We start from the raw sequence: 27866 nt of genomic DNA, 5'->3' as shown, positions 1-27866 counted from the left end.
CTGAGAATGGTGCACTCACTCTCTTAAGCGGTTTCCAAAGACAGATTGAATTGAAATCGGAATACACAAGTAGTGTTTTCAAAGCATGATTTGAATGCTTTTTTCAAATGTCGTTACTCTGTAATTAGTTTTTCTTGGTCCAAGTTGCACATTTCCAATTCCTTAGCCTTGATTTAACTTGACCAACTCTTCTACTACTACTACTACTACTCTTATTCACCTCTATATGGGAGGCATTGCACTGTATTCAATCTGTCAGTAAAATAACGATCTATCTTGGCCTTTGCTGCTTGGTAGGTACAGGTATGACAAGCTGCGGTAATGTGTTTGGCTTTGGATAGCTACATTTCTGCACACCCACCTGCTACAAGGCCTGCAGCCCCTTCCCCTCAGTACTTCCCCAGTCTTAATTCAAGCATTCAATTCCTACCACATCCCTCATGCAATCATATGTCGTTTCATTTTTAAAACATTGTCCCCCTCTTGTGGCCTTCCAACTTTGAAATTTACTGTTCAATTTTGAATTAATTCATATATGAATTAAATGGAAAAGCAACGATTTATCTGGCGAGTTATTTGAATGTTCGGCCTACGTCCACCTGTCTGACAGACAGTATTCTAGTGGCTTGTAGCAGCAGCAGCAGCAGCAGCTAGGTGCGCTGCTTGCCTGCAGTAAATAGGATGTGTTCCATCCATGGAACACTGTGATAGGAATCATGCCATTCATAGAACACAATGCTTGGATGTGTTCTATTCCTGGAACAATGGGACCACGTGTCACAATGGGACCACGTGTCACAATGGGCAGCCCACAGTCTGTAGCAGCTGCGCAGTAGTAGTCAGCTTCAGTCTGCTGAGGGAGCCTCAGCAGACAGGTGGGCGATGCTCGCCAGGGAGATGGAAAAATAGCTTGCTCACTTCACTCAACGCATCATTTCAGTATCTGCCGTTCCTCTGAGAATGGTGCACTCACTCTCTTAAGCGGTTTCCAAAGACAGATTGAATTGAAATTGGGATACACAAGTAGTGTTTTCAAAGCATGATTTGAATGCTTTTTTCAAATGTCGTTGCTCTGTAGTTAGTTTTTCTTGGTGCAAGTTGCACATTTCCAATTCCTTAGCCTTGATTTAACTTGACCAATTCTTCTACTACTACTACTACTACTACGACTACTACTCTTATTCACCTCTATATGGGAGGCATTGCACTGTATTCAATCTGTCAGTAAAATAATGATCTATCTTGGCCTTTGCTGCTTGGTAGGTACAGGTTTGACAAGCTGCAGTAATGTGTTTGGCTTTGGATAGCTACATTTCTGCACACCCACCTGCTACAAGGCCTGCAGCCCCTTCCCCTCAGTACTTCCCCAGTCTTAATTCAAGCATTCAATTCCTACCACATCCCTCATGCAATGATATGTCGTTTTATTTTTGAAACATTGCCCCCCTCTTGTGGCCTTCCAACTTTGAAATTTACTGTTCAATTTTGAATTAATTCATATATGAATTAAATGGAAAAGCAACGATTTATCTGGCGAGTTATTTGAATGTTCGGCCTACGTCCACCTGTCTGACAGACGGTATTCTAGTGGCTTGTAGCAGCAGCAGCAGCAGCAGCTAGGTCGCTGCTTGCCTGCAGTAAATAGGATGTGTTCCATCCATGGAACACTGTGATAGGAATCATGCCATTCATAGAATACAATGCTTGGATGTGTTCTATTCCTGGAACAATGGGGCCACGTGTCACAATGGGGCCACGTGTCACAATGGGACCACATGTCACAATGGGCAGCCCACAGTCTGTAGCAGCTGCGCAGTAGTAGTCAGCTTCAGTCTGCTGAGGGAGCCTCAGCAGACAGGTGGGCGATGCTCGCCAGGGAGATGGAAAAATAGCTTGCTCACTTCACTCCACGCATCATTTCAGTATCTGCAGTTCCTCTGAGAATGGTGCACTCACTCTCTTAAGCGGTTTCCAAAGACAGATTGAATTGAAATTGGGATACACAAGTAGTGTTTTCAAAGCATGATTTGAATGCTTTTTTCAAATGTCGTTGCTCTGTAATTAGTTTTTCTTGGTCCAAGTTGCACATTTCCAATTCCTTAGCCTTGATTTAACTTGACCAACTCTTCTACTACTACTACTACTCTTATTCACCTCTATATGGGAGGCATTGCACTGTATTCAATCTGTCAGTAAAATAACGATCTATCTTGGCCTTTGCTGCTTGGTACGTACAGGTGTGACAAGCTGCAGTAATGTGTTTGGCTTTGGATAGCTACATTTCCGCACATCCACGTGCTACAAGGCCTGCAGCCCCTTCCCCTCAGTACTTCCCCAGTCTTAATTCAAGCATTCAATTCCTACCACATCGCTCATGCAATGATATGTCGTTTCATTTTTGAAACATTGTCCCCCTCTTGTGGCCTTCCAACTTTGAAATTTACTGTTCAATTTTGAATTAATTCATATATGAATTAAATGGAAAAGCAACGATTTATCTGGCGAGTTATTTGAATGTTCGGCCTACGTCCACCTGTCTCACAGATGGTATTCTAGTGGCTTGTAGCAGCAGCAGCAGCTAGGTGCGCTGCTTGCCTGCAGTAAATAGGATGTGTTCCATCCATGGAACACTGTGATAGGAATCATTCCATTCATAGAACACAATGCTTGGATGTGTTCTATTCCTGGAACAATGGGACCACGTGTCACAATGGGACCACGTGTCACAATGGGCAGCCCACAGTCTGTAGCAGCTGCGCAGTAGTAGTCAGCTTCAGTCTGCTGAGGGAGCCTCAGCAGACAGGTGGGCGATGCTCGCCAGGGAGATGGAAAAATAGCTTGCTCACTTCACTCCACGCATCATTTCAGTATCTGCAGTTCCTCTGGGAATGGTGCACTCACTCTCTAAAGCGGTTTCCAAAGACAGATTGAATTGAAATTGGGATACACAAGTAGTGTTTTCAAAGTATGATTTGAATGCTTTTTTCAAATGTCGTTGCTCTGTAATTAGTTTTTCTTGGTCCAAGTTGCACATTTCCAATTCCTTAGCCTTGATTTAACTTGACCAACTCTTCTACTACTACTACTACTACTACTACTACTACTCTTATTCACCTCTATTTGGGAGGCATTGCACTGTATTCAATCTGTCAGTAAAATAACGATCTATCTTGGCCTTTGCTGCTTGGTAGGTACAGGTGTGACAAGCTGCAGTAATGTGTTTGGCTTTGGATAGCTACATTTCTGCACACCCACCTGCTACAAGGCCTGCAGCCCCTTCCCCTCAGTACTTCCCCAGTCTTAATTTAAGCATTCAATTCCTACCACATCCCTCATGCAATGATATGTCGTTTCATTTTTGAAACATTGTCCCCCTCTTGTGGCCTTCCAACTTTGAAATTTACTGTTCAATTTTGAATTAATTCATATATGAATTAAATGGAAAAGCAACGATTTATCTGGCGAGTTATTTGAATGTTCGGCCTACGTCCACCTGTCTGACAGACGGTATTCTAGTGGCTTGTAGCAGCAGCAGCAGCTAGGTGCGCTGCTTGCCTGCAGTAAATAGGATGTGTTCCATCCATGGAACACTGTGATAGGAATCATGCCATTCATAGAACACAATGCTTGGATGTGTTCTATTCCTGGAACAATGGGGCCACGTGTCACAATGGGACCACATGTCACAATGGGCAGCCCACAGTCTGTAGCAGCTGCGCAGTAGTAGTCAGCTTCAGTCTGCTGAGGGAGCCTCAGCAGACAGGTGGGCGATGCTCACCAGGGAGATGGAAAAATAGCTTGCTCACTTCACTCCACGCATCATTTCAGTATCTGCAGTTCCTCTGAGAATGGTGCACTCACTCTCTTAAGCGGTTTCCAAAGACAGATTGAATTGAAATTGGGATACACAAGTAGTGTTTTCAAAGCATGATTCGAATGCTTTTTTCAAATGTCGTTGCTCTGTGATTAGTTTTTCTTGGTCCAAGTTGCACATTTCCAATTCCTTAGCCTTGATTTAACTTGACCAACTCTTCTACTACTACTACTACTACTATTCTTATTCACCTCTATATGGGAGGCATTGCACTGTATTCAATCTGTCAGTAAAATAACGATCTATCTTGGCCTTTGCTGCTTGGTAGGTACAGGTGTGACAAGCTGCAGTAATGTGTTTCGCTTTGGATAGCTACATTTCCGCACATCCACCTGCTACAAGGCCTGCAGCCCCTTCCCCTCAGTACTTCCCCAGTCTTAATTCAAGCATTCAATTCCTACCACATCCCTCATGCAATGATATGTCGTTTCATTTTTGAAACATTGTCCCCCTCTTGTGGCCTTCCAACTTTGAAATTTACTGTTCAATTTTGAATTAATTCATATATGAATTAAATGGAAAAGCAACGATTTATCTGGCGAGTTATTTGAATGTTCGTCCTATGTCCACCTGTCTGACAGACGGTATTCTAGTGGCTTGTAGCAGCAGCAGCAGCAGCTAGGTGCGCTGCTTGCCTGCAGTAAATAGGATGTGTTCCATCCATGGAACACTGTGATAGGAATCATGCCATTCATAGAACACAATGCTTGGATGTGTTCTATTCCTGGAACAATGGGACCACGTGTCACAATGGGACCACGTGTCACAATGGGCAGCCCACAGTCTGTAGCAGCTGCGCAGTAGTAGTCAGCTTCAGCCTGCTGAGGGAGCCTCAGCAGACAGGTGGGCGATGCTCGCCAGGGAGATGGAAAAATAGCTTCCTCACTTCACTCCACGCATCATTTCAGTATCTGCAGTTCTTCTGAGAATGGTGCACTCACTCTCTAAAGCGGTTTCCAAAGACAGATTGAATTGAAATTGGGATACACAAGTAGTGTTTTCAAAGCATGATTTGAATGCTTTTTTCAAATGTCGTTGCTCTGTAATTAGTTTTTCTTGGTGCAAGTTGCACATTTCCAATTCCTTAGCCTTGATTTAACTTGACCAACTCTTCTACTACTACTACTACTACTACTACTACTACTCTTATTCACCTCTATATGGGAGGCATTGCACTGTATTCAATCTGTCAGTAAAATAACGATCTATCTTGGCCTTTGCTGCTTGGTAGGTACAGGTATGACAATCTGCAGTAATGTGTTTGGCTTTGGATAGCTACATTTCTGCACACCCACCTGCTACAAGGCCTGCAGCCCCTTCCCCTCAGTACTTCCCCAGTCTTAATTCAAGCATTCAATTCCTACCACATCCCTCATGCAATGATATGTCGTTTCATTTTTGAAACATTGTCCCCCTCTTGTGGCCTTCCAACTTTGAAATTTACTGTTCAATTTTGAATTAATTCATATATGAATTAAATGGAAAAGCAACGATTTATCTGGCGAGTTATTTGAATGTTCGGCCTACGTCCACCTGTCTGACAGACGGTATTCTAGTGGCTTGTAGCAGCAGCAGCAGCAGCAGCAGCTAGGTGCGCTGCTTGCCTGCAGTAAATAGGATGTGTTCCATCCATGGAACACTGTGATAGGAATCATGCCATACATAGAACACAATGCTTGGATGTGTTCTATTCCTGGAACAATGGGACCACGTGTCACAATGGGACCACATGTCACAATGGGCAGCCCACAGTCTGTAGCAGCTGCGCAGTAGTAGTCAGCTTCAGTCTGCTGAGGGAGCCTCAGCAGACAGGTGGGCGATGCTCGCCAGGGAGATGGAAAAAGAGCTTGCTCACTTCACTCCACGCATCATTTCAGTATCTGCAGTTCCTCTGAGAATGGTGCACTCACTCTCTTAAGCAGTTTCCAAAGACAGATTGAATTGAAATCGGGATACACAAGTAGTGTTTTCAAAGCATGATTTGAATGCTTTTTTCAAATGTCGTTGCTCTGTAATTAGTTTTTCTTGGTCCAAGTTGCACATTTCCAATTCCTTAGCCTTGATTTAACTTGACCAACTCTTCTACTACTACTACTACTACTACTCTTATTCACCTCTATATGGGAGGCATTGCACTGTATTCAATCTGTCAGTAAAATAACGATCTATCTTGGCCTTTGCTGCTTGGTAGGTACAGTTGTGACAAGCTGCAGTAATGTGTTTGGCTTTGGATAGCTACATTTCTGCACACCCACCTGCTACAAGGCCTGCAGCCCCTTCCCCTCAGTACTTCCCCAGTCTTAATTCAAGCATTCAATTCCTACCACATCCCTCTTGCAATGATATGTCATTTCGTTTTTGAAACATTGTCAACCTCTTGTGGCCTTCCAACTTTAAAATTTACTGTTCAATTTTGAATTAATTCATATATGAATTAAATGGAAAAGCAACGATTTATCTGGCGAGTTATTTGAATGTTCGGCCTACGTACACCTCTCTGACAGACGGTATTCTAGTGGCTTGTAGCAGCAGCAGCAGCAGCAGCAGCAGCTAGGTGCGCTGCTTGCCTGCAGTAAATAGGATGTGTTCCATCCATGGAACACTATGATAGGAATCATGCCATTCATAGAACACAATGCTTGGATGTGTTCTATTCCTGGAACAATGGGACCACGTGTCACAATGGGACCACGTGTCACAATGGGCAGCCCACAGTCTGTAGCAGCTGCGCAGTAGTAGTCAGCTTCAGTCTGCTGAGGGAGCCTCAGCAGACAGGTGGGCGATGCTCGCCAGGGAGATGGAAAAATAGCTTGCTCACTTCACTCCACGCATCATTTCAGTATCTGCAGTTCCTCTGAGAATGGTGCACTCACTCTCTTAAGCGGTTTCCAAAGACAGATTGAATTGAAATCGGGATACACAAGTAGTGTTTTCAAAGCATGATTTGAATGCTTTTTTTCAAATGTCGTTGCTCTGTAATTAGTTTTTCTTGGTCCAAGTTGCACATTTCCAATTCCTTAGCCTTGATTTAACTTGACCAACTCTTCTACTACTACTACTCTTATTCACCTCTATATGGGAGGCATTGCACTGTATTCAATCTGTCAGTAAAATAACGATCTATCTTGGCCTTTGCTGCTTGGTAGGTACAGGTATGACAAGCTGCGGTAATGTGTTTGGCTTTGGATAGCTACATTTCTGCACACCCACCTGCTACAAGGCCTGCAGCCCCTTCCCCTCAGTACTTCCCCAGTCTTAATTCAAGCATTCAATTCCTACCACATCCCTCATGCAATGATATGTCGTTTCATTTTTGAAACATTGTCCCCCTCTTGTGGCCTTCCAACTTTGAAATTTACTGTTCAATTTTGAATTAATTCATATATGAATTAAATGGAAAAGCAACGATTTATCTGGCGAGTTATTTGAATGTTCGGCCTACGTCCACCTGTCTGACAGACGGTATTCTAGTGGCTTGTAGCAGCAGCAGCAGCAGCAGCAGCTAGGTGCGCTGCTTGCCTGCAGTAAATAGGATGTGTTCCATCCATGGAACACTGTGATAGGAATCATGCCATTCATAGAACACAATGCTTGGATGTGTTCTATTCCTGGAACAATGGGTCCACGTGTCACAATGGGACCACGTGTCACAATGGGCAGCCCACAGTCTGTAGCAGCTGCGCAGTAGTAGTCAGCTTCAGTCTGCTGAGGGAGCCTCAGCAGACAGGTGGGCGATGCTCACCAGGGAGATGGAAAAATAGCTTGCTCACTTCACTCCACGCATCATTTCAGTATCTGCAGTTCCTCTGAGAATGGTGCACTCACTCTCTTAAGCGGTTTCCAAAGACAGATTGAATTGAAATTGGGATACACAAGTAGTGTTTTCAAAGCATGATTCGAATGCTTTTTTCAAATGTCGTTGCTCTGTGATTAGTTTTTCTTGGTCCAAGTTGCACATTTCCAATTCCTTAGCCTTGATTTAACTTGACCAACTCTTCTATTACTACTACTACTACTATTCTTATTCACCTCTATATGGGAGGCATTGCACTGTATTCAATCTGTCAGTAAAATAACGATCTATCTTGGCCTTTGCTGCTTGGTAGGTACAGGTGTGACAAGCTGCAGTAATGTGTTTCGCTTTGGATAGCTACATTTCCGCACATCCACCTGCTACAAGGCCTGCAGCCCCTTCCCCTCAGTACTTCCCCAGTCTTAATTCAAGCATTCAATTCCTACCACATCCCTCATGCAATGATATGTCGTTTCATTTTTGAAACATTGTCCCCCTCTTGTGGCCTTCCAACTTTGAAATTTACTGTTCAATTTTGAATTAATTCATATATGAATTAAATGGAAAAGCAACGATTTATCTGGCGAGTTATTTGAATGTTCGTCCTATGTCCACCTGTCTGACAGACGGTATTCTAGTGGCTTGTAGCAGCAGCAGCAGCAGCTAGGTGCGCTGCTTGCCTGCAGTAAATAGGATGTGTTCCATCCATGGAACACTGTGATAGGAATCATGCCATTCATAGAACACAATGCTTGGATGTGTTCTATTCCTGGAACAATGGGACCACGTGTCACAATGGGACCACGTGTCACAATGGGCAGCCCACAGTCTGTAGCAGCTGCGCAGTAGTAGTCAGCTTCAGCCTGCTGAGGGAGCCTCAGCAGACAGGTGGGCGATGCTCGCCAGGGAGATGGAAAAATAGCTTCCTCACTTCACTCCACGCATCATTTCAGTATCTGCAGTTCTTCTGAGAATGGTGCACTCACTCTCTAAAGCGGTTTCCAAAGACAGATTGAATTGAAATTGGGATACACAAGTAGTGTTTTCAAAGCATGATTTGAATGCTTTTTTCAAATGTCGTTGCTCTGTAATTAGTTTTTCTTGGTGCAAGTTGCACATTTCCAATTCCTTAGCCTTGATTTAACTTGACCAACTCTTCTACTACTACTACTACTACTACTACTACTACTCTTATTCACCTCTATATGGGAGGCATTGCACTGTATTCAATCTGTCAGTAAAATAACGATCTATCTTGGCCTTTGCTGCTTGGTATGTACAGGTATGACAATCTGCAGTAATGTGTTTGGCTTTGGATAGCTACATTTCTGCACACCCACCTGCTACAAGGCCTGCAGCCCCTTCCCCTCAGTACTTCCCCAGTCTTAATTCAAGCATTCAATTCCTACCACATCCCTCATGCAATGATATGTCGTTTCATTTTTGAAACATTGTCCCCCTCTTGTGGCCTTCCAACTTTGAAATTTACTGTTCAATTTTGAATTAATTCATATATGAATTAAATGGAAAAGCAACGATTTATCTGGCGAGTTATTTGAATGTTCGGCCTACGTCCACCTGTCTGACAGACGGTATTCTAGTGGCTTGTAGCAGCAGCAGCAGCAGCAGCAGCTAGGTGCGCTGCTTGCCTGCAGTAAATAGGATGTGTTCCATCCATGGAACACTGTGATAGGAATCATGCCATACATAGAACACAATGCTTGGATGTGTTCTATTCCTGGAACAATGGGACCACGTGTCACAATGGGACCACATGTCACAATGGGCAGCCCACAGTCTGTAGCAGCTGCGCAGTAGTAGTCAGCTTCAGTCTGCTGAGGGAGCCTCAGCAGACAGGTGGGCGATGCTCGCCAGGGAGATGGAAAAAGAGCTTGCTCACTTCACTCCACGCATCATTTCAGTATCTGCAGTTCCTCTGAGAATGGTGCACTCACTCTCTTAAGCAGTTTCCAAAGACAGATTGAATTGAAATCGGGATACACAAGTAGTGTTTTCAAAGCATGATTTGAATGCTTTTTTCAAATGTCGTTGCTCTGTAATTAGTTTTTCTTGGTCCAAGTTGCACATTTCCAATTCCTTAGCCTTGATTTAACTTGACCAACTCTTCTACTACTACTACTACTACTACTCTTATTCACCTCTATATGGGAGGCATTGCACTGTATTCAATCTGTCAGTAAAATAACGATCTATCTTGGCCTTTGCTGCTTGGTAGGTACAGTTGTGACAAGCTGCAGTAATGTGTTTGGCTTTGGATAGCTACATTTCTGCACACCCACCTGCTACAAGGCCTGCAGCCCCTTCCCCTCAGTACTTCCCCAGTCTTAATTCAAGCATTCAATTCCTACCACATCCCTCTTGCAATGATATGTCATTTCGTTTTTGAAACATTGTCAACCTCTTGTGGCCTTCCAACTTTAAAATTTACTGTTCAATTTTGAATTAATTCATATATGAATTAAATGGAAAAGCAACGATTTATCTGGCGAGTTATTTGAATGTTCGGCCTACGTACACCTCTCTGACAGACGGTATTCTAGTGGCTTGTAGCAGCAGCAGCAGCAGCAGCAGCAGCTAGGTGCGCTGCTTGCCTGCAGTAAATAGGATGTGTTCCATCCATGGAACACTATGATAGGAATCATGCCATTCATAGAACACAATGCTTGGATGTGTTCTATTCCTGGAACAATGGGACCACGTGTCACAATGGGACCACGTGTCACAATGGGCAGCCCACAGTCTGTAGCAGCTGCGCAGTAGTAGTCAGCTTCAGTCTGCTGAGGGAGCCTCAGCAGACAGGTGGGCGATGCTCGCCAGGGAGATGGAAAAATAGCTTGCTCACTTCACTCCACGCATCATTTCAGTATCTGCAGTTCCTCTGAGAATGGTGCACTCACTCTCTTAAGCGGTTTCCAAAGACAGATTGAATTGAAATCGGGATACACAAGTAGTGTTTTCAAAGCATGATTTGAATGCTTTTTTTCAAATGTCGTTGCTCTGTAATTAGTTTTTCTTGGTCCAAGTTGCACATTTCCAATTCCTTAGCCTTGATTTAACTTGACCAACTCTTCTACTACTACTACTCTTATTCACCTCTATATGGGAGGCATTGCACTGTATTCAATCTGTCAGTAAAATAACGATCTATCTTGGCCTTTGCTGCTTGGTAGGTACAGGTATGACAAGCTGCCGTAATGTGTTTGGCTTTGGATAGCTACATTTCTGCACACCCACCTGCTACAAGGCCTGCAGCCCCTTCCCCTCAGTACTTCCCCAGTCTTAATTCAAGCATTCAATTCCTACCACATCCCTCATGCAATGATATGTCGTTTCATTTTTGAAACATTGTCCCCCTCTTGTGGCCTTCCAACTTTGAAATTTACTGTTCAATTTTGAATTAATTCATATATGAATTAAATGGAAAAGCAACGATTTATCTGGCGAGTTATTTGAATGTTCGGCCTACGTCCACCTGTCTGACAGACGGTATTCTAGTGGCTTGTAGCAGCAGCAGCAGCAGCAGCAGCTAGGTGCGCTGCTTGCCTGCAGTAAATAGGATGTGTTCCATCCATGGAACACTGTGATAGGAATCATGCCATTCATAGAACACAATGCTTGGATGTGTTCTATTCCTGGAACAATGGGTCCACGTGTCACAATGGGACCACGTGTCACAATGGGCAGCCCACAGTCTGTAGCAGCTGCGCAGTAGTAGTCAGCTTCAGTCTGCTGAGGGAGCCTCAGCAGACAGGTGGGCAATGCTCGCCAGGGAGATGGAAAAATAGCTTGCTCACTTCACTCCACGCATCATTTCAGTATCTGCAGTTCCTCTGAGAATGGTGCACTCACTCTCTTAAGCAGTTTCCAAAGACAGATTGAATTGAAATTGGGATACACAAGTAGTGTTTTCAAAGCATGATTTGAATGCTTTTTTCAAATGTCGTTGCTCTGTAATTAGTTTTTCTTGGTCCAAGTTGCACATTTCCAATTCCTTAGCCTTGATTTAACTTGACCAACTCTTCTACTACTACTACTACTACTACTACTACTACTACTACTACTACTACTACTACTACTACTCTTATTCACCTCTATATGGGAGGCATTGCACTGTATTCAATCTGTCAGTAAAATAACGATCTATCTTGGCCTTTGCTGCTTGGTAGTTACAGGTGTGACAAGCTGCAGTAATGTGTTTGGCTTTGGATAGCTACATTTCTGCACACCCACCTGCTACAAGGCCTGCAGCCCCTTCCCCTCAGTACTTCCCCAGTCTTAATTCAAGCATTCAATTCCTACCACATCCCTCATGCAATGATATCTCGTTTCATTTTTGAAACATTGTCCCCCTCTTGTGGCCTTCCAACTTTGAAATTTACTGTTCAATTTTGAATTAATTCATATATGAATTAAATGGAAAAGCAACGATTTATCTGGCGAGTTATTTGAATGTTCGGCCTACGTCCACCTGTCTGACAGACGGTATTCTTGTGGCTTGTAGCAGCAGCAGCAGCAGCAGCTAGGTGCGCTGCTTGCCTGCAGTAAATAGGATGTGTTCCATCCATGGAACACTGTGATAGGAATCATGCCATTCATAGAACACAATGCTTGGATGTGGTCTATTCCTGGAACAATGGGGCCATGTGTCGCAATGGGACCACGTGTCACAATGGGCAGCCCACAGTCTGTAGCAGCTGCGCAGTAGTAGTCAGCTTCAGTCTGCTGAGGGAGCCTCAGCAGACAGGTGGGCGATGCTCGCCAGGGAGATGGAAAAATAGCTTGCTCACTTCACTCCACGCATCATTTCAGTATCTGCAGTTCCTCTGAGAATGGTGCACTCACTCTCTTAAGCGGTTTCCAAAGACAGATTGAATTGAAATCGGGATACACAAGTAGTGTTTTCAAAGCATGATTTGAATGCTTTTTTCAAATGTCGTTGCTCTGTAATTAGTTTTTCTTGGTCCAAGTTGCACATTTCCAATTCCTTAGCCTTGATTTAACTTGACCAACTCTTCTACTACTACTACTACTGCTCTTATTCACCTCTATATGGGAGGCATTGCACTGTATTCAATCTGTCAGTAAAATAACGATCTATCTTGGCCTTTGCTGCTTGGTAGGTACAGGTGTGACAAGCTGCAGTAATGTGTTTGGCTTTGGATAGCTACATTTCTGCACACCCACCTGCTACAAGGCCTGCAGCCCCTTCCCCTCAGTACTTCCCCAGTCTTAATTCAAGCATTCAATTCCTACCACATCCCTCATGCAATGATATGTCGTTTCGTTTTTGAAACATTGTCCCCCTCTTGTTTCCTTCCAACTTTGAAATTTACTGTTCAATTTTGAATTAATTCATATATGAATTAAATGGAAAAGCAACGATTTATCTGGCGAGTTATTTGAATGTTCGGCCTACGTCCAACTGTCTGACAGACGGTATTCTAGTGGCTTGTAGCAGCAGCAGCAGCTAGGTGCGCTGCTTGCCTGCAGTAAATAGGATGTGTTCCATCCATGGAACACTGTGATAGGAATCATGCCATTCATAGAACACAATGCTTGGATGTGTTCTATTCCTGGAACAATGGGACCACGTGTCAGAATGGGACCACGTGTCACAATGGGCAGCCCACAGTCTGTAGCAGCTGCGCAGTAGTAGTCAGCTTCAGTCTGCTGAGGGAGCCTCAGCAGACTGGTGGGCGATGCTCGCCAGGGAGATGGAAAAATAGCTTGCTCACTTCACTCCACGCATCATTTCAGTATCTGCAGTTCCTCTGAGAATGGTGCACTCACTCTCTTAAGCGGTTTCCAAAGACAGATTGAATTGAAATTGGGATACACAAGTAGTGTTTTCAAAGCATGATTTGAATGCTTTTTTCAAATGTCGTTGCTCTGTAATTAGTTTTTCTTGGTCCAAGTTGCACATTTCCAATTCCTTAGCCTTGATTTATCTTGACCAACTCTTCTACTACTACTACTACTACTCTTATTCACCTCTATAAATGTAGCTATCCAAAGCCAAACACATTACTGCAGCTTGTCACACCTGTACCTACCAAGCAGCAAAGGCCAAGATAGATCGTTATTTTACTGACAAATTGAATACAGTGCAATGCCTCCCATATAGAGGTGAATAAGAGTAGTAGTAGTAGTACAAGAGTTGGTCAAGTTAAATCAAGGCTAAGGAATTGGAAATGTGCAACTTGGACCAAAAAAAACTAATTACAGAGCAACGACATTTGAGAAAAGCATTCAAATCATGCTTTGAAAACACTACTTGTGTATCCCGATTTCAATTCAATATGTCTTTGGAAACCGCTTAAGAGTGTAAGTGCACCATTCTCAGAGGAACTGCAGATACTGAAATGATGCGTGGAGTGAAGTGAGCAAGCTATTTTTCCATCTCCCTGGCGAGCATCACCCACCTGTCTGCTGAGGCTCCCTCAGCAGACTGAAGCTGACTACTACTGCGCAGCTGCTACAGACTGTGGGCTGCCCATTGTGACACGTGGTCCCATTGTGACACGTGGTCCCATTGTTCCAGGAATAGAACACATCCAAGCATTGTGTTCTATGAATGGCATGATTCCTATCACAGTGTTCCATGGATGGAACACATCCTATTTACTGCAGGCAAGCAGCGCACCTAGCTGCTGCTGCTGCTGCTGCTACAAGCCACTAGAATACCATCTGTCAGACAGTTGGACGTAGGCCGAACATTCAAATAACTCGCCAGATAAATCGTTGCTTTTCCATTTAATTCATATATGAATTAATTCAAAATTGAACAGTAAATTTCAAAGTTGGAAGGCCACAAGAGGGGGACAATGTTTCAAAAATGAAATGACATATCATTGCATGAGGGATGTGGTAGGAATTGAATGCTTGAATTAAGACTGGGGAAGTACTGAGGGGAAGGGGCTGCAGGCCTTGTAGCAGTTGGGTGTGCAGAAATGTAGCTATCCAAAGCCAAACACATTACTGCAGCTTGTCACACCTGTACCTACCAAGCAGCAAAGGCCAAGATAGATCGTTATTTTACTGACAGATTGAATACAGTGCAATGCCTCCCATATAGAGGTGAATAAGAGTAGTAGTAGTAGTAGTAGTAGTAGTAGTAGTAGTAGAAGAGTTGGTCAAGTTAAATCAAGGCTAAGGAATTGGAAATGTGCAACTTGGACCAAGAAAAACTAATTACAGAGCAACGACATTTGAAAAAAGCATTCAAATCATGCTTTGAAAACACTACTTGTGTATCCCAATTTCAATTCAATCTGTCTTTGGAAACCGCTTAAGAGAGTGAGTGCACCATTCTCAGATGAACTGCAGATACTGAAATGATGCGTGGAGTGAAGTGAGCAAGCTATTTTTCCATCTCCCTGGCGAGCATCGCCCACCTGTCTGCTGAGGCTCCCTCAGCAGACTGAAGCTGACTACTACTGCGCAGCTGCTACAGACTGTGGGCTGCCCATTGTGACACGTGGTCCCATTGTGACACGTGGTCCCATTGTTTCAGGAATAGAACACATCCAAGCATTGTGTTCTATGAATGGCATGATTCCTATCACAGTGTTCCATGGATGTAACACATCCTACTTACTGCAGGCAAGCAGCGCTCCTAGCTGCTGCTGCTGCTGCTGCTGCTGCTACAAGCCACTAGAATACCGTCTGTCAGACAGGTGGACGTAGGCCGAACATTCAAATAACTCGACAGATAAATCGTTGCTTTTCCATTTAATTCATATATGAATTAATTCAAAATTGAACAGTAAATTTCAAAGTTGGAAGGCCACAAGAGGGGGACAATGTTTCAAAAATGAAACGACATATCATTGCATGAGGGATGTGATAGGAATTGAATGCTTGAATTAAGACTGGGGAAGTACTGAGGGGAAGGGGCTGCAGGCCTTGTAGCAGGTGGGTGTGCAGAAATGTAGCTATCCAAAGCCAAACGCATTACTGCAGCTTGTCACACCTGTACCTACCAAGCAGCAAAGGCCAAGATAGATCGTTATTTTACTGACAGATTGAATACAGTGCAATGCCTCCCATATAGAGGTGAATAAGAGTAGTAGTAGTAGTAGAAGAGTTGGTCTAGTTAAATCAAGTCTAAGGAATTGGAAATGTGCAACTTGGACCAAGAAAATCTAATTACAGAGCAACGACATTTGAAAAAAGCATTCAGAATCATAGAATCATAGAATCATAGAATCATAGAATCGTAGAGTTGGAAGGGACCTCCTGGGCCATCTGGTCCAACCCCCTGCTCAAAGCAGGATTCGCTAAATCATCCCAGTCAGATGTCTGTCCAGCCTCTGTTTGAAGACTTCCATTGAAGGAGAACTCACCACTTCTCGTGGCAGCCTGTTCCACTCATTGATCACTCTAACTGTCAAAAAGTTTTTTCTAATATCTAATCTGTGTCTCTTCCCATTCAGTTTCATCCCATTGCTTCTAGTCTTTCCTTGTGCAAATGAGAATAAAGTTGATCCTTCTACAATGTGACAGCCCTTTAGATATTTGTAGACAGCTATTAAGTCTCCTCTCAGTCTTCTCTTTTGCAAACTAAACATTCCCAAATCCTGCAACCTTTCCTCATAAGACAGGGTTTGCAGACCGGTCACCATTCTGGTCGCTCTTTTCTGAACTTGCTCCAGTTTGTTGATGTCTTTTTTAAAATGTGGTGCCCAAAACTGGACACAATATTCCAGATGAGGTCTGACCAAAGAGGAGTAGAGGGAAATAATGACTTCACGTGATCTAGACTGTATGCTTCTGTTAATACATCCTAGAATTGCATTTGCCTTTTTTGCTGCTGCATCACACTGTTGACTCATATTCAGTCTGTGATCTATTAGTATACCCAAGTCTTTTTCACATGTGCTGTCACTTAGCCCTATTCCTCCCATTCTATATATGCTTTTTTCATTTTTATTGCCCAGATGTAGTACTTTGCATTTCTCCCTGTTAAAAACCATTCTGTTAGTTGCTGCCCACTTCTCCAGTTTATTTAAATCTTTTTGAATCCTCTCTCTCTCTTCTCTAGTATTAGCTATCCCTCCTAGCTTTGTGTCATCAGCAAATTTAATCAGTTTACCCTCAATTCCTTCATCTAAATCGTTGATAAAGATGTTGAACAATACAGGGCCCAGGACAGAGCCCTGTGGTACCCCACTTGAGACATTCTTCCAACTGGATGTGCAGCCATTTACGACCACTCTTTGGGTCCGATTACTAAGCCAGTTATGAATCCACCTAACAGTTGCCTTGTCCATTCCATACTTAGTCATTTTTTCAATAAGGATTGTATGAGAGACTTTGTCAAATGCTTTGCTGAAGTCAAGATATACTATATCTACAGCATTTCCTTGATCCACCCAATCAGTGATACCGTCATAGAAGGAAATTAAGTTAGTCTGACATGACTTATTAGTTAGAAACCCATGCTGACTCTGTTTAATCACTTCATTCTTATCCAGGTATTGACATACATGTTGTTTAATAATTTGTTCAAAGATCTTTCCTGGTATAGAAGTCAGACTCACCGGCCTATAGTTGCCTGGGTCCACCTTCTTCCCCTTTTTGAAGATAGGAACAACATTTGCTCTTCTCCAGTCTTCTGGCACTTCTCCTGTTCTCCAAGAATTTTCAAAGATTATGGAGAGGGGTTCAAAAATTTCTTCTGCTATCTCCTTCAGTACTCTGGGGTGTAATTCATCTGGACCTGAAGACTTGAATTCATTTAGGTTAGCTAAGTGTTTCCTCACTATCTTTCTGTTTATAGATATCCTGGATTCTTCTATTCCCATAATAGGACAGTGAATAACAGTTGATGTTGCATTTCCTTTCTGAGAGAAAACAGATGCAAAATAGGAATTTAAAAGTTCAGCCTTCTCAACATCCTGTCTTACCATTTCATCATTTTCATCCTGTAAAAATCCTATAGCATCTTTGACTTTTCTTTTACTTTTGACATATCCCCAAAATCCTTTATTATTGCTTTTGACATCTCTTGCAAGCCTCAGTTCATTTTCAGCTTTAGCTAATCTGAATTGTGCCCTGCAGGTTCTGCAGACAGCATTATATTCTTCTTTAGATATGCCTCCCTCTTTCCATTTTATAAACATTTTTTTCTTCCTTTTTAGCATGTGCTTAAGTTCTGTGTTCATCCATCCTGGTTTCCTTAAATGCTTCCTATTCTTCCCTCTTTTCGGAATTGTTAACAACTGTGCTTTGAGAATTTCATTTTTCAAGATTTCCCATCCTTCCTGGACATTTTTGTCTTTAAGGATATCCAGCCATTGGATCCCTCCAATTCTCTTTCTGAATCCCTTAAAATCTGCCTTTCTGAAATCTAACCTTGACGTCTGAGTCTTCACAGGTCTTCCACCTCTAGTTATCCAAAATTCTAAAATAGCATGGTCGCTACCTCCTAGGGTCCCAGCCACTTTTACCTCCTCAACCATTTCCTCCCTGTTTATAAGGATTAGATCCAAGGTAGCAGTTCCCCTTGTTTTCTCCCTTACCTTTTGGAAGATAAAGTTGTCAGCAAGAGAGGATAAGAATTTCCTTGACCTGTTAGTTTTGCCTGAGAGAGATTCCCAACAAATGTCTGGATAGTTGAAATCTCCCATGACAACTATGTCATATTTTTTGGAGAACTTGGCCATCTGATGCATAAAGAGTTCATCTATATCTTCGGCTTGCACAGGCGGCCTGTAGTAAATGCCTACAATGGTGTCCTTTCCATTGTTCTGTCCTTGTATTCTTACCCAAACAGTTTCCACAGAACTCCCAGTCTCTGAAGCTTCAATCTCTGTGCAGATATACGCGTTTCGAACATACAATGCGACACCCCCTCCTCGTTTATCAAGTCTGTTTCTTGCAAATAAGTTGTATCCTTCTAGTCTTGTATTCCAATCATGTGTATTGTCCCACCAAGTTTCAGTGATTCCAATTACATCATATTTCTTTTCCTGTGTTAGTAGTTCCAATTCTCCTTGTTTGTTGCCCATGCTTTGTGCATTAGTATAGAAACATTTTAGTTTGTGATTGGTTTCTCTTTCTCCAATATTTTTATTAATTAGATTCTTTCGTCTTTGTTCTTCCTTTCCACTTCTAATAGCAGAGTTCTCAATAGCATTTGTCAGGTGTATGGCTTTTTCTGGTCTTTTGCTTCCCTTCCCATGTTGTTCTAGTTTAAAGCTCTCCTTACAAGTGTAGCAAGGCGACTTCCAAATACATGCTTTCCAGTCTTCGTAAGGTGCACCCCATCTCTAGCAAGTAGTCCATCGTATAAGTAGTTCACTCCGTGATCCAGAAATCCAAATCGTTGCTGACGGCACCATCGACGTAGCCAGTTGTTCACCTGCAGAATCTTATTCCACCTCCTTGTTCCATGGCCATCCACTGGGAGGATGGAAGAGAAGACCACCTGCGCTCCCAGTTCTTTCACTTTCTTGCCTAAGTCTTCAAAGTCTCTGCAGATGATTTCCAGGTCGTTTCTTGCGGTGTCATTTGTCCCCACATGTAGTAGCAGGAATGGGTAGTCATCTGTAGGTCTGAAGAGTCCTGATATCCTGTCAGACACATCTTTAATTTTTGCACCTGGAAGACAGCACATTTCTCTTGTAGTTATATCCGGTCTGCAGATAGCGGCCTCTGTTCCTCTCAGCAGGGAATCCCCCATGACCACCACTCTCCGTTTCTTCTTCACAACATTTTTCTTTCTCCATCCAGGAGGACTCTGAGGGCGTACAAGGTTGCTGTTTGTTGGCAAAGTCTTATCCTGATGTATTTCTTCATCGTTTTCCTGCGTGAGAGCCTGGTACTGGTTCCTGAGAAGTATGGGTGCTGACTGCCTCCTGATCCTCCTGCTTCTCTGGGTCACATGTCTCCATTCCTCTGTTTCTTCAGGTGCACTTCGAATTTCTTCTCTTTCTGTAACATGAAGAGATAATTCTGCTCTGTCCAAGAACTCTTCACCTTCCTTAATGATCTTCAACGTAGCTAACCTCTCTTCGAGATTTTGCAACTTTTCCTCCAACAGGGACACAAGCTTGCATTTGTGGCATGTGAAGTTTGGCTTTTCCACTGGTAAATCTGTGAACATGTAGCAAGAAATGCAGCTCACCAAATGGCTCCTGGCCTCTTCCATCTTGAGATTTCTTAAAAACGATGAAAGATGAGCCAAATTCACTTATCCCAGAAGGCACTGGGAATATGCAAATGATCTCCTCAAGACTCTTCCCCTGGTTTTCCGATTTCCTCTTTTCAGCTGCAACCACCAAAACCCAGTGATCGTTGAGCTCGCGGAGACTCTTCACTTATCCCAGAAGGCACTGGGAATATGCAAATGATCTCCTCAAGACTCTTCCCCTGGTTTTTCATGCTTTGAAAACACTACTTGTGTATCCCGATTTCAATTCAATCTGTCTTTGGAAACCGCTTAAGAGAGTGAGTGCACCATTCTCAGAGGAACTGCAGATACTGAAATGATGTGTGGAGTGAAGTGAGCAAGCTATTTTTCTGTCACGGGGGCTTAGTTCAACTAAGGCTGAAATACCCGGGGCCCCTGTGGTGTCCCTTTACTAGGGGAAACCCTGTCTGACCCTCAACCCAGGGTTTTTGCTGAAGGTGCAAATGCCTGAGCCTCCGACCTTTCCTTATCTCCTGCTCAGCCCTGCACTTAACCCTCCACCCAGTGAGAAGTCACCACCAAAGCTCCCACACAAATAATGACAGACAGGGAGAACTTAAACTGCACTGCGCCGCACACACAAAGGAATAAACAGTAATGTTAACAGGGCACAACTAAACACAAATATGGGAAGGAGAAAGGATAACGACGGATCATACGACACCAGATATGAATCTCTCTCTCTTGAACACCCCCACTCCAGACCGGAACCACTTGGTATGAAACACAAGCTATAATCGGCGACGCCCATAGGCCAGCATGACTATTTAAAGACCGTGGGCGTGACTAACCATCCAACCTGGTCTCCAGCAGGATTAACCCCCGAGAGCCTGAAGATCAGGCCGGCGCCACTGAGGCTATAGTGGCTGGAGGTGGAACTACCTCTGCCTGCCGGATGCTGTGGTGTGAACAGCGTCCGACATGACAGTACCCCGTCTTCTACGAGGGACCCCAGGGCCCTCAAGACTCATAGGACCCGGCTTGTCCGGATGACGACGGTGAAAAGAACTGACCAGCCGATCCGCATGTATGTCTGAGGCTGGAACCCAAGACCTCTCCTCTGGACCATACCCCCGCCAGTGCACCAAATACTGAAGAGTACGGCGTAATACTCGAGAGTCCACTACCTTGGCGACCTCGAACTCTAACTCGCCATCCACCATGACTGGAGGTGGCATCGGCGTCGTGTCCACCAAGCCTACCACCTTTTTCAATAAAGCCCTGTGAAACACGTTGTGTATCTTGTACAACGCGGGAAGTTCCAACCGATAAGCTACTGGGTTAATGATGGCAGAAATCCTAAAAGGCCCAATAAACCTTGGACCCAGTTTTAAAGAAGGGATTTTGAGTTTTATGTTCTTCGTAGCTAACCACACCCATTCACCCACACACAGGTCCGGACCTGGCACGCGTCTACTGTCAGCCACCCGTTTGTACCTGGCACTCATGCTCAACAAACGCTGTTTCACCCGCCTCCAGACTGATGACAATTGGGCTCCTAGCTGATCCTCCTCCGGGACACCCCCGGAGTCACCCTGACGTAAGGTACAAAACTGAGGATGTTGACCGTACACACAAGAATGGAGACTCTCCTGATGACTCTTGGCGGTGATTATTTAATGCGAATTCGGCCAGAGGAAGGAAAGTAGACCACTCCTCCTGGTTGTCGGACACAAAGCATCGTAAATACTGTTCTAGATTTTGGTTCATGCGCTCAGTTTGTCCATTAGACTGTGGATGATACGCCGATGAATGTGACAACTTGATCCCCAACCTTGAGCAAAAAGCTTTCCAAAACCTCGCCACAAATTGCGTACCCCTATCAGATACTATGTCAGACGGTACTCCGTGGAGTCTGACCACCTCCTTCACAAATACCTGAGCCAACGTCTTAGCATTGGGCAAAGAGGACAACGCCACAAAATGCGCCATCTTTGAAAAACGGTCAACCACCACCAGGATGACCGTGTTCCCTGCCGAGGCTGGCAAGTCAGTGATAAAATCCATGGAGATTTCTGTCCATGGCCTATTGGGTACCCCCAGAGGCTGTAGCGTGCTAGCAGGACGGGTTCGGGGTGACTTAGCCCTAGCGCACGTGATGCAAGCTGCCACGTACGAGACCACATCCTGCCGGATTTTGGGCCACCAGAAACGACGCGATACCAGCTCTAAGGTGCCCTTCACCCCTGGGTGACCAGCCAGTACCGAATCGTGGTGTTCCTTCAACACCTTAGGCCGAAGATGCAGGGGTACAAATGATTTGTTGGCGGGAAGTCCTGGTGGTACCTCCTCTTGGGCCTCGGCAATCTCCGCCTCTACCTCAGTCGTGAGAGCCGAGACCACTACCCCTTTCTGGAGGATGGGTGCCGGCTCTTCCCGAGGTTCTCCCCCCGGAAAACACCTAGACAAAGCATCCGCCTTGGTGTTTTTAGCCCCGGGACGGTACGTCACAAGAAAATTGAAACGAGTAAAAAACAATGCCCAGCGAGCCTGCCTAGGAGACAGACGCTTGGCCGACTCCAGGTAGAGCAGATTCTTATGGTCGGTGATAACTGTGACCTGGTGAGCCGCCCCCTCCAAGAAGTGTCGCCATTCCTCAAAAGCCAGTTTGATGGCCAACAACTCCCTGTTGCCGATATCATAATTCCGTTCGGCCGGCGACAACTTCTTGGAGAAGTAGGCGCATGGATGCATCTCGCTCAAGGACGAGCCTTGAGACAGTACTGCCCCCACTCCCACCTCCGACGCATCAACCTCTACCACAAAAGGTTTAGACACGTCTGGTTGCACCAGAATGGGGGCTGAAGCAAAACTATTCTTCAGACGCTCAAATGCACGTATAGCCACCTCAGGCCAGTTCGCCAGATCGGCACCCTTTTTTGTCATGTCCGTGAGCGGTTTGGCGACAGTCGAAAAGTGTTTTATAAATTTCCTATAATAATTCGCAAACCCAAGGAACCGCTGGAGTGCTTTCAGACTCTCCGGCCTCTCCCATTGCAACACCGCTTGCACCTTAGCGGTGTCCATTTTAAAACCAGCTGCGGACACAATATATCCCAAAAAGGGCAACTCCTGGACAAAAAATAAACATTTTTCCAGCTTAGCATAGAGCTGGTTCTCCCGGAGCAACTGTAACACCTGCCTAACATGCTGCAAATGAGTGTCCCGATCGCTAGAATAAATGAGGATATCATCCAGGTATACAATCACAAATCTCCCCAGGACATGAGCAAAGACATCATTAATAAAATGTTGGAAAACGGCAGGCGCGGTGGTCAACCCAAACGGCATAACCAGACTCTCAAAATGACCCTCAGGAGTGTTAAACGCCGTCTTCCACTCATCCCCCTGACGGACCCTTATGAGGTTATACGCCCCCCTGAGGTCCAGCTTGGAAAACCATTTTGCCCCCGCTACCTGGTTGAACAAATCCGGGATCAACGGCATTGGGTAGGGATCACGGATAGTAATCTGGTTTAACTCTCGGAAATCCAGACACGGGCGTAACCCCCCATCTTTCTTCTTAATGAAGAAAAACCCCGCGGCTACAGGCGAGGACGAAGGCCGGATGTGACCTTTGCTCAGACTCTCCGCGATGTAGTCTTTCAGAGCTTGTCTCTCAGGACCAGAAATATTAAACATCCTGGCCTTAGGTAATTTGGCCCCGGGTTTTAACCTAATAGCACAGTCATAGGCTCTATGTGGAGGCAGTTCTGAGCAACCCTTCTCAGAGAAAACATCCGCGAAATCCTGCAAAGCCTCCGGCAGGCTGGGCGTCACGGCGGACACACATGTGGCCAAGCAATTGTCTTGGCAGAAACCACTCCATTGTACTATGTCCTGAGTTTTCCAATCAATTACCGGGTTGTGCCTGGACAGCCATGGAAAACCCAGGACCATTTGAGCTGGGAGATTACGGAGGACCCTACATGTAACCGACTCAGAATGTAGGACCCCAATGTGGAGTTTCACCTCTGCCACAAACTCAGTAATCTCCCCTTGAGGGAGGGGAACAGCATTAATGGTCACCACCTGTATGGGGTGAGGAAGTTTTTCAATCTTAAACCCGGCGGTGTGTGCAAACTCCTCATCTATGAGATTGGTGGCGGAACCGCTATCCACAAACACTGATATAGGTAGCTCTCTGCTGGCGACAATAACCTTGGCAGGGAGCATACATTGAGATACCATCATGGAGGATATGCATACGCTCAGTTGGGTCTCCTCCATACCCTCTGAGCTTAACAGTTTTCCGCCGGTGTGACCCTCTTAGGTAGTACCGGGCAAACGTTAACATAATGACCTCCTTTACCACAGTAGAAACATGCTCCGGACTTCCGGACTCCCGGAGCGCGAGGCTGAACCTGTGCCACGCCAGCAATCTGCATAGGTTCAGGGGACTCATCTACTTCAACCACACCTGCACCTCTGTTTTCCCCCAGAGGTAGCGTCTCCTGTGCCCCCTGACGAAAACGGCGATCAATACGTATCACCAAACTCATGGCAGACTCCAATGATGCCGGAGTCTCATACATCAGGAGGGCTTGTTTCACCCTCCCTGATACCCCATGAATAAACTGGCTCCGCAGTGCTGGGTCATTCCACTGTGTGTCTACAGCCCAGCGGCGAAATTCCGAACAATAGTCTTCTGCCAAGCGCTCCCCCTGGCGGAGGGCGCGGATTTTAGATTCCGTTAGAGCCAGTCGGTCAGGGTCATCGTAAATGAGCCCGAGGGCAGAAAAAACATTATCGACCGAATGAAATGTAGCAGAGTCAGGTGGTAAGGAAAATGCCCATGCTTGGGGGTCACCACTCAGTAATGACAACACCAGCCCTACTCGCTGGGCCTCATTACCTGAGGATATTGGCCGCATGCGGAAGTATAATTTGCAGGCCTCCCGAAATACGACAAATTTGCTGCGATCGCCTGAAAATCGTTCTGGCAGCGGAAACTTCGGCTCTGCACCGATACCTGCAGATACCGTTTGCACCTTTGCTACTACCAGGCCCTGCTGCTGAACTGCCCCATTCAACTCGGAGACCTGTATGGACAGCGCCGCCAACTGGCGGGTTATGGAATCTAATGGATCCATGGACTCCTGAAAAAATGTGGCCGATTATAATGTCACGGGGGCTTAGTTCAACTAAGGCTGAAATACCCGGGGCCCCTGTGGTGTCCCTTTACTAGGGGAAACCCTGTCTGACCCTCAACCCAGGGTTTTTGCTGAAGGTGCAAATGCCTGAGCCTCCGACCTTTCCTTATCTCCTGCTCAGCCCTGCACTTAACCCTCCACCCTCCACCCAGTGAGAAGTCACCACCAAAGCTCCCACACAAATAATGACAGACAGGGAGAACTTAAACTGCACTGCGCCGCACCCACACAGGAATAAACAGTAATGTGAACAGGGCACAACTAAACACAAATATGGGAAGGAGAAAGGATAACGACGGATCATACGACACCAGATATGAATCTCTCTCTCTTGAACACCTCCACTCCAGACCGGAACCACTTGGTAAGAAATACAAGCTATAATCGGCGACGCCCATAGGCCAGCATGACTATTTAAAGACCGTGGGCGTGACTAACCATCCAACCTGGTCTCCAGCAGGATTAACCCCCGAGAGCCTGAAGATCAGGCCGGCGCCACTGAGGCTATAGTGGCTGGAGGTGGAACTACCTCTGCCTGCCGGATGATGGGGTGTGAACAGCGTCCGACATGACAGGAAGGGGCTGCAGGCCTTGTAGCAGGTGGGTGTGCAGAAATGTAGCTATCCAAAGCCAAACACATTACTGCAGCTTGTCACACCTGTACCTACCAAGCAGCAAAGGCCAAGATAGATCGTTATTTTACTGACAGATTGAATACAGTGCAATGCCTCCCATATAGAGGTGAAAAAGAGTAGTAGTAGTAGTAGTAGTAGTAGTAGAAGAGTTGGTCAAGTTAAATCAAGGCTAAGGAATTGGAAATGTGCAACTTGGACCAAGAAAAACTAATTACAGAGCAACGACATTTGAAAAAAGCATTCAAATCATGCTTTGAAAACACTACTTGTTTATCCCAATTTCAATTCAATCTGTCTTTGGAAACCGATTTAGAGAGTGAGTGCACCATTCTCAGAGGAACTGCAGATACTGAAATGATGCGTGGAGTGAAGTGAGCAAGCTATTTTTCCATCTCCCTGGCGAGCATCGCCCACCTGTCTGCTGAGGCTCCCTCAGCAGACTGAAGCTGACTACAACTGCGCAGCTGCTACAGACTGTGGGCTGCCCATTGTGACACGTGGTCCCATTGTGACACGTGGTCCCATTGTTCCAGGAATAGAACACATCCAAGCATTGTGTTCTATGAATGGCATGATTCCTATCACAGTGTTCCATGGATGGAACACATCCTATTTACTGCAGGCAAGCAGCGCACCTAGCTGCTGCTGCTGCTGCTGCTACAAGCCACTAGAATACCGTCTGTCAGACAGGTGGACGTAGGCCGAACACTCAAATAACTCGCCAGATAAATCGTTGCTTTTCCATTTAATTCATATATGAATTAATTCAAAATTGAACAGTAAATTTCAAAGTTGGAAGGCCACAAGAGGGGGGCAATGTTTCAAAAATGAAACGACATATCATTGCATGAGGGATGTGGTAGGAATTGAATGCTTGAATTAAGACTGGGGAAGTACTGAGGGGAAGGGGCTGCAGGCCTTGTAGCAGATGGGTGTGCAGAAATGTAGCTATCCAAAGCCAAACACATTACTGCAGCTTGTCACACCTGTACCTACCAAGCAGCAAAGGCCAAGATAGATCGTTATTTTACTGACAGATTGAATACAGTGCAATGCCTCCCATATAGAGGTGAATAAGAGTAGTAGTAGTAGTAGTAGTAGTAGTAGTAGTAGTAGTAGTAGAAGAGTTGGTCAAGTTAAATCAAGGCTAAGGAATTGGAAATGTGCAACTTGGACCAAGAAAAACTAATTACAGAGCAACGACATTTGAAAAAAGCATTCAAATCATGCTTTGAAAACACTACTTGTGTATCCCAATTTCAATTCAATATGTCTTTGGAAACCGCTTAAGAGAGTGAGTGCACCATTCTCAGAGGAACTGCAGATACTGAAATGATGCGTGGAGTGAAGTGAGCAAGCTATTTTTCCATCTCCCTGGCGAGCATCGCCCACCTGTCTGCTGAGGCTCCCTCAGCAGACTGAAGCTGACTACTACTGCGCAGCTGCTACAGACTGTGGGCTGCCCATTGTGACACGTGGTCCCATTGTGACACGTGGTCCCATTGTTCCAGGAATAGAACACATCCAAGCATTGTGTTCTATGAATGGCATGATTCCTATCACATTGTTCCATGGATGGAACACATCCTATTTACTGCAGGCAAGCAGCGCACCTAGCTGCTGCTGCTGCTGCTGCTACAAGCCACTAGAATACCGTCTGTCAGACAGGTGGACGTAGGCCGAACATTCAAATAACTCGCCAGATAAATCGTTGCTTTTCCATTTAATTCATATATGAATTAATTCAAAATTGAACAGTAAATTTCAAAGTTGGAAGGCCACAAGAGGGGGACAATGTTTCAAAAATGAAACGACATATCATTGCATGAGGGATGTGGTAGGAATTGAATGCTTGAATTAAGACTGGGGAAGTACTGAGGGGAAGGGTCTGCAGGCCTTGTAGCAGGTGGGTGTGCAGAAATGTAGCTATCCAAAGCCAAACACATTACCGCAGCTTGTCACACCTGTACCTACCAAGCAGCAAAGGCCAAGATAGATCGTTATTTTACTGGCAAATTGAATACAGTGCAATGCCTCCCATATAGAGGTGAATAAGAGTAGTAGTAGTAGAAGAGTTGGTCAAGTTAAATCAAGGCTAAGGAATTGGAAATGTGCAACTTGGACCAAGAAAAACTAATTACAGAGCAACGACATTTGAAAAAAGCATTCAAATCTTGCTTTGAAAACACTACTT

The sequence above is a fragment of the Dendrobates tinctorius genome, unplaced genomic scaffold (genome assembly GCF_039654945.1).
Source record: "Dendrobates tinctorius isolate UK_male_01 unplaced genomic scaffold, ASM3965494v1 ptg000125l, whole genome shotgun sequence".
In the NCBI taxonomy this organism is placed as follows: Eukaryota; Metazoa; Chordata; class Amphibia; order Anura; family Dendrobatidae; genus Dendrobates; species Dendrobates tinctorius.
Note: the sequence above shows the minus strand (reverse complement) of the source record.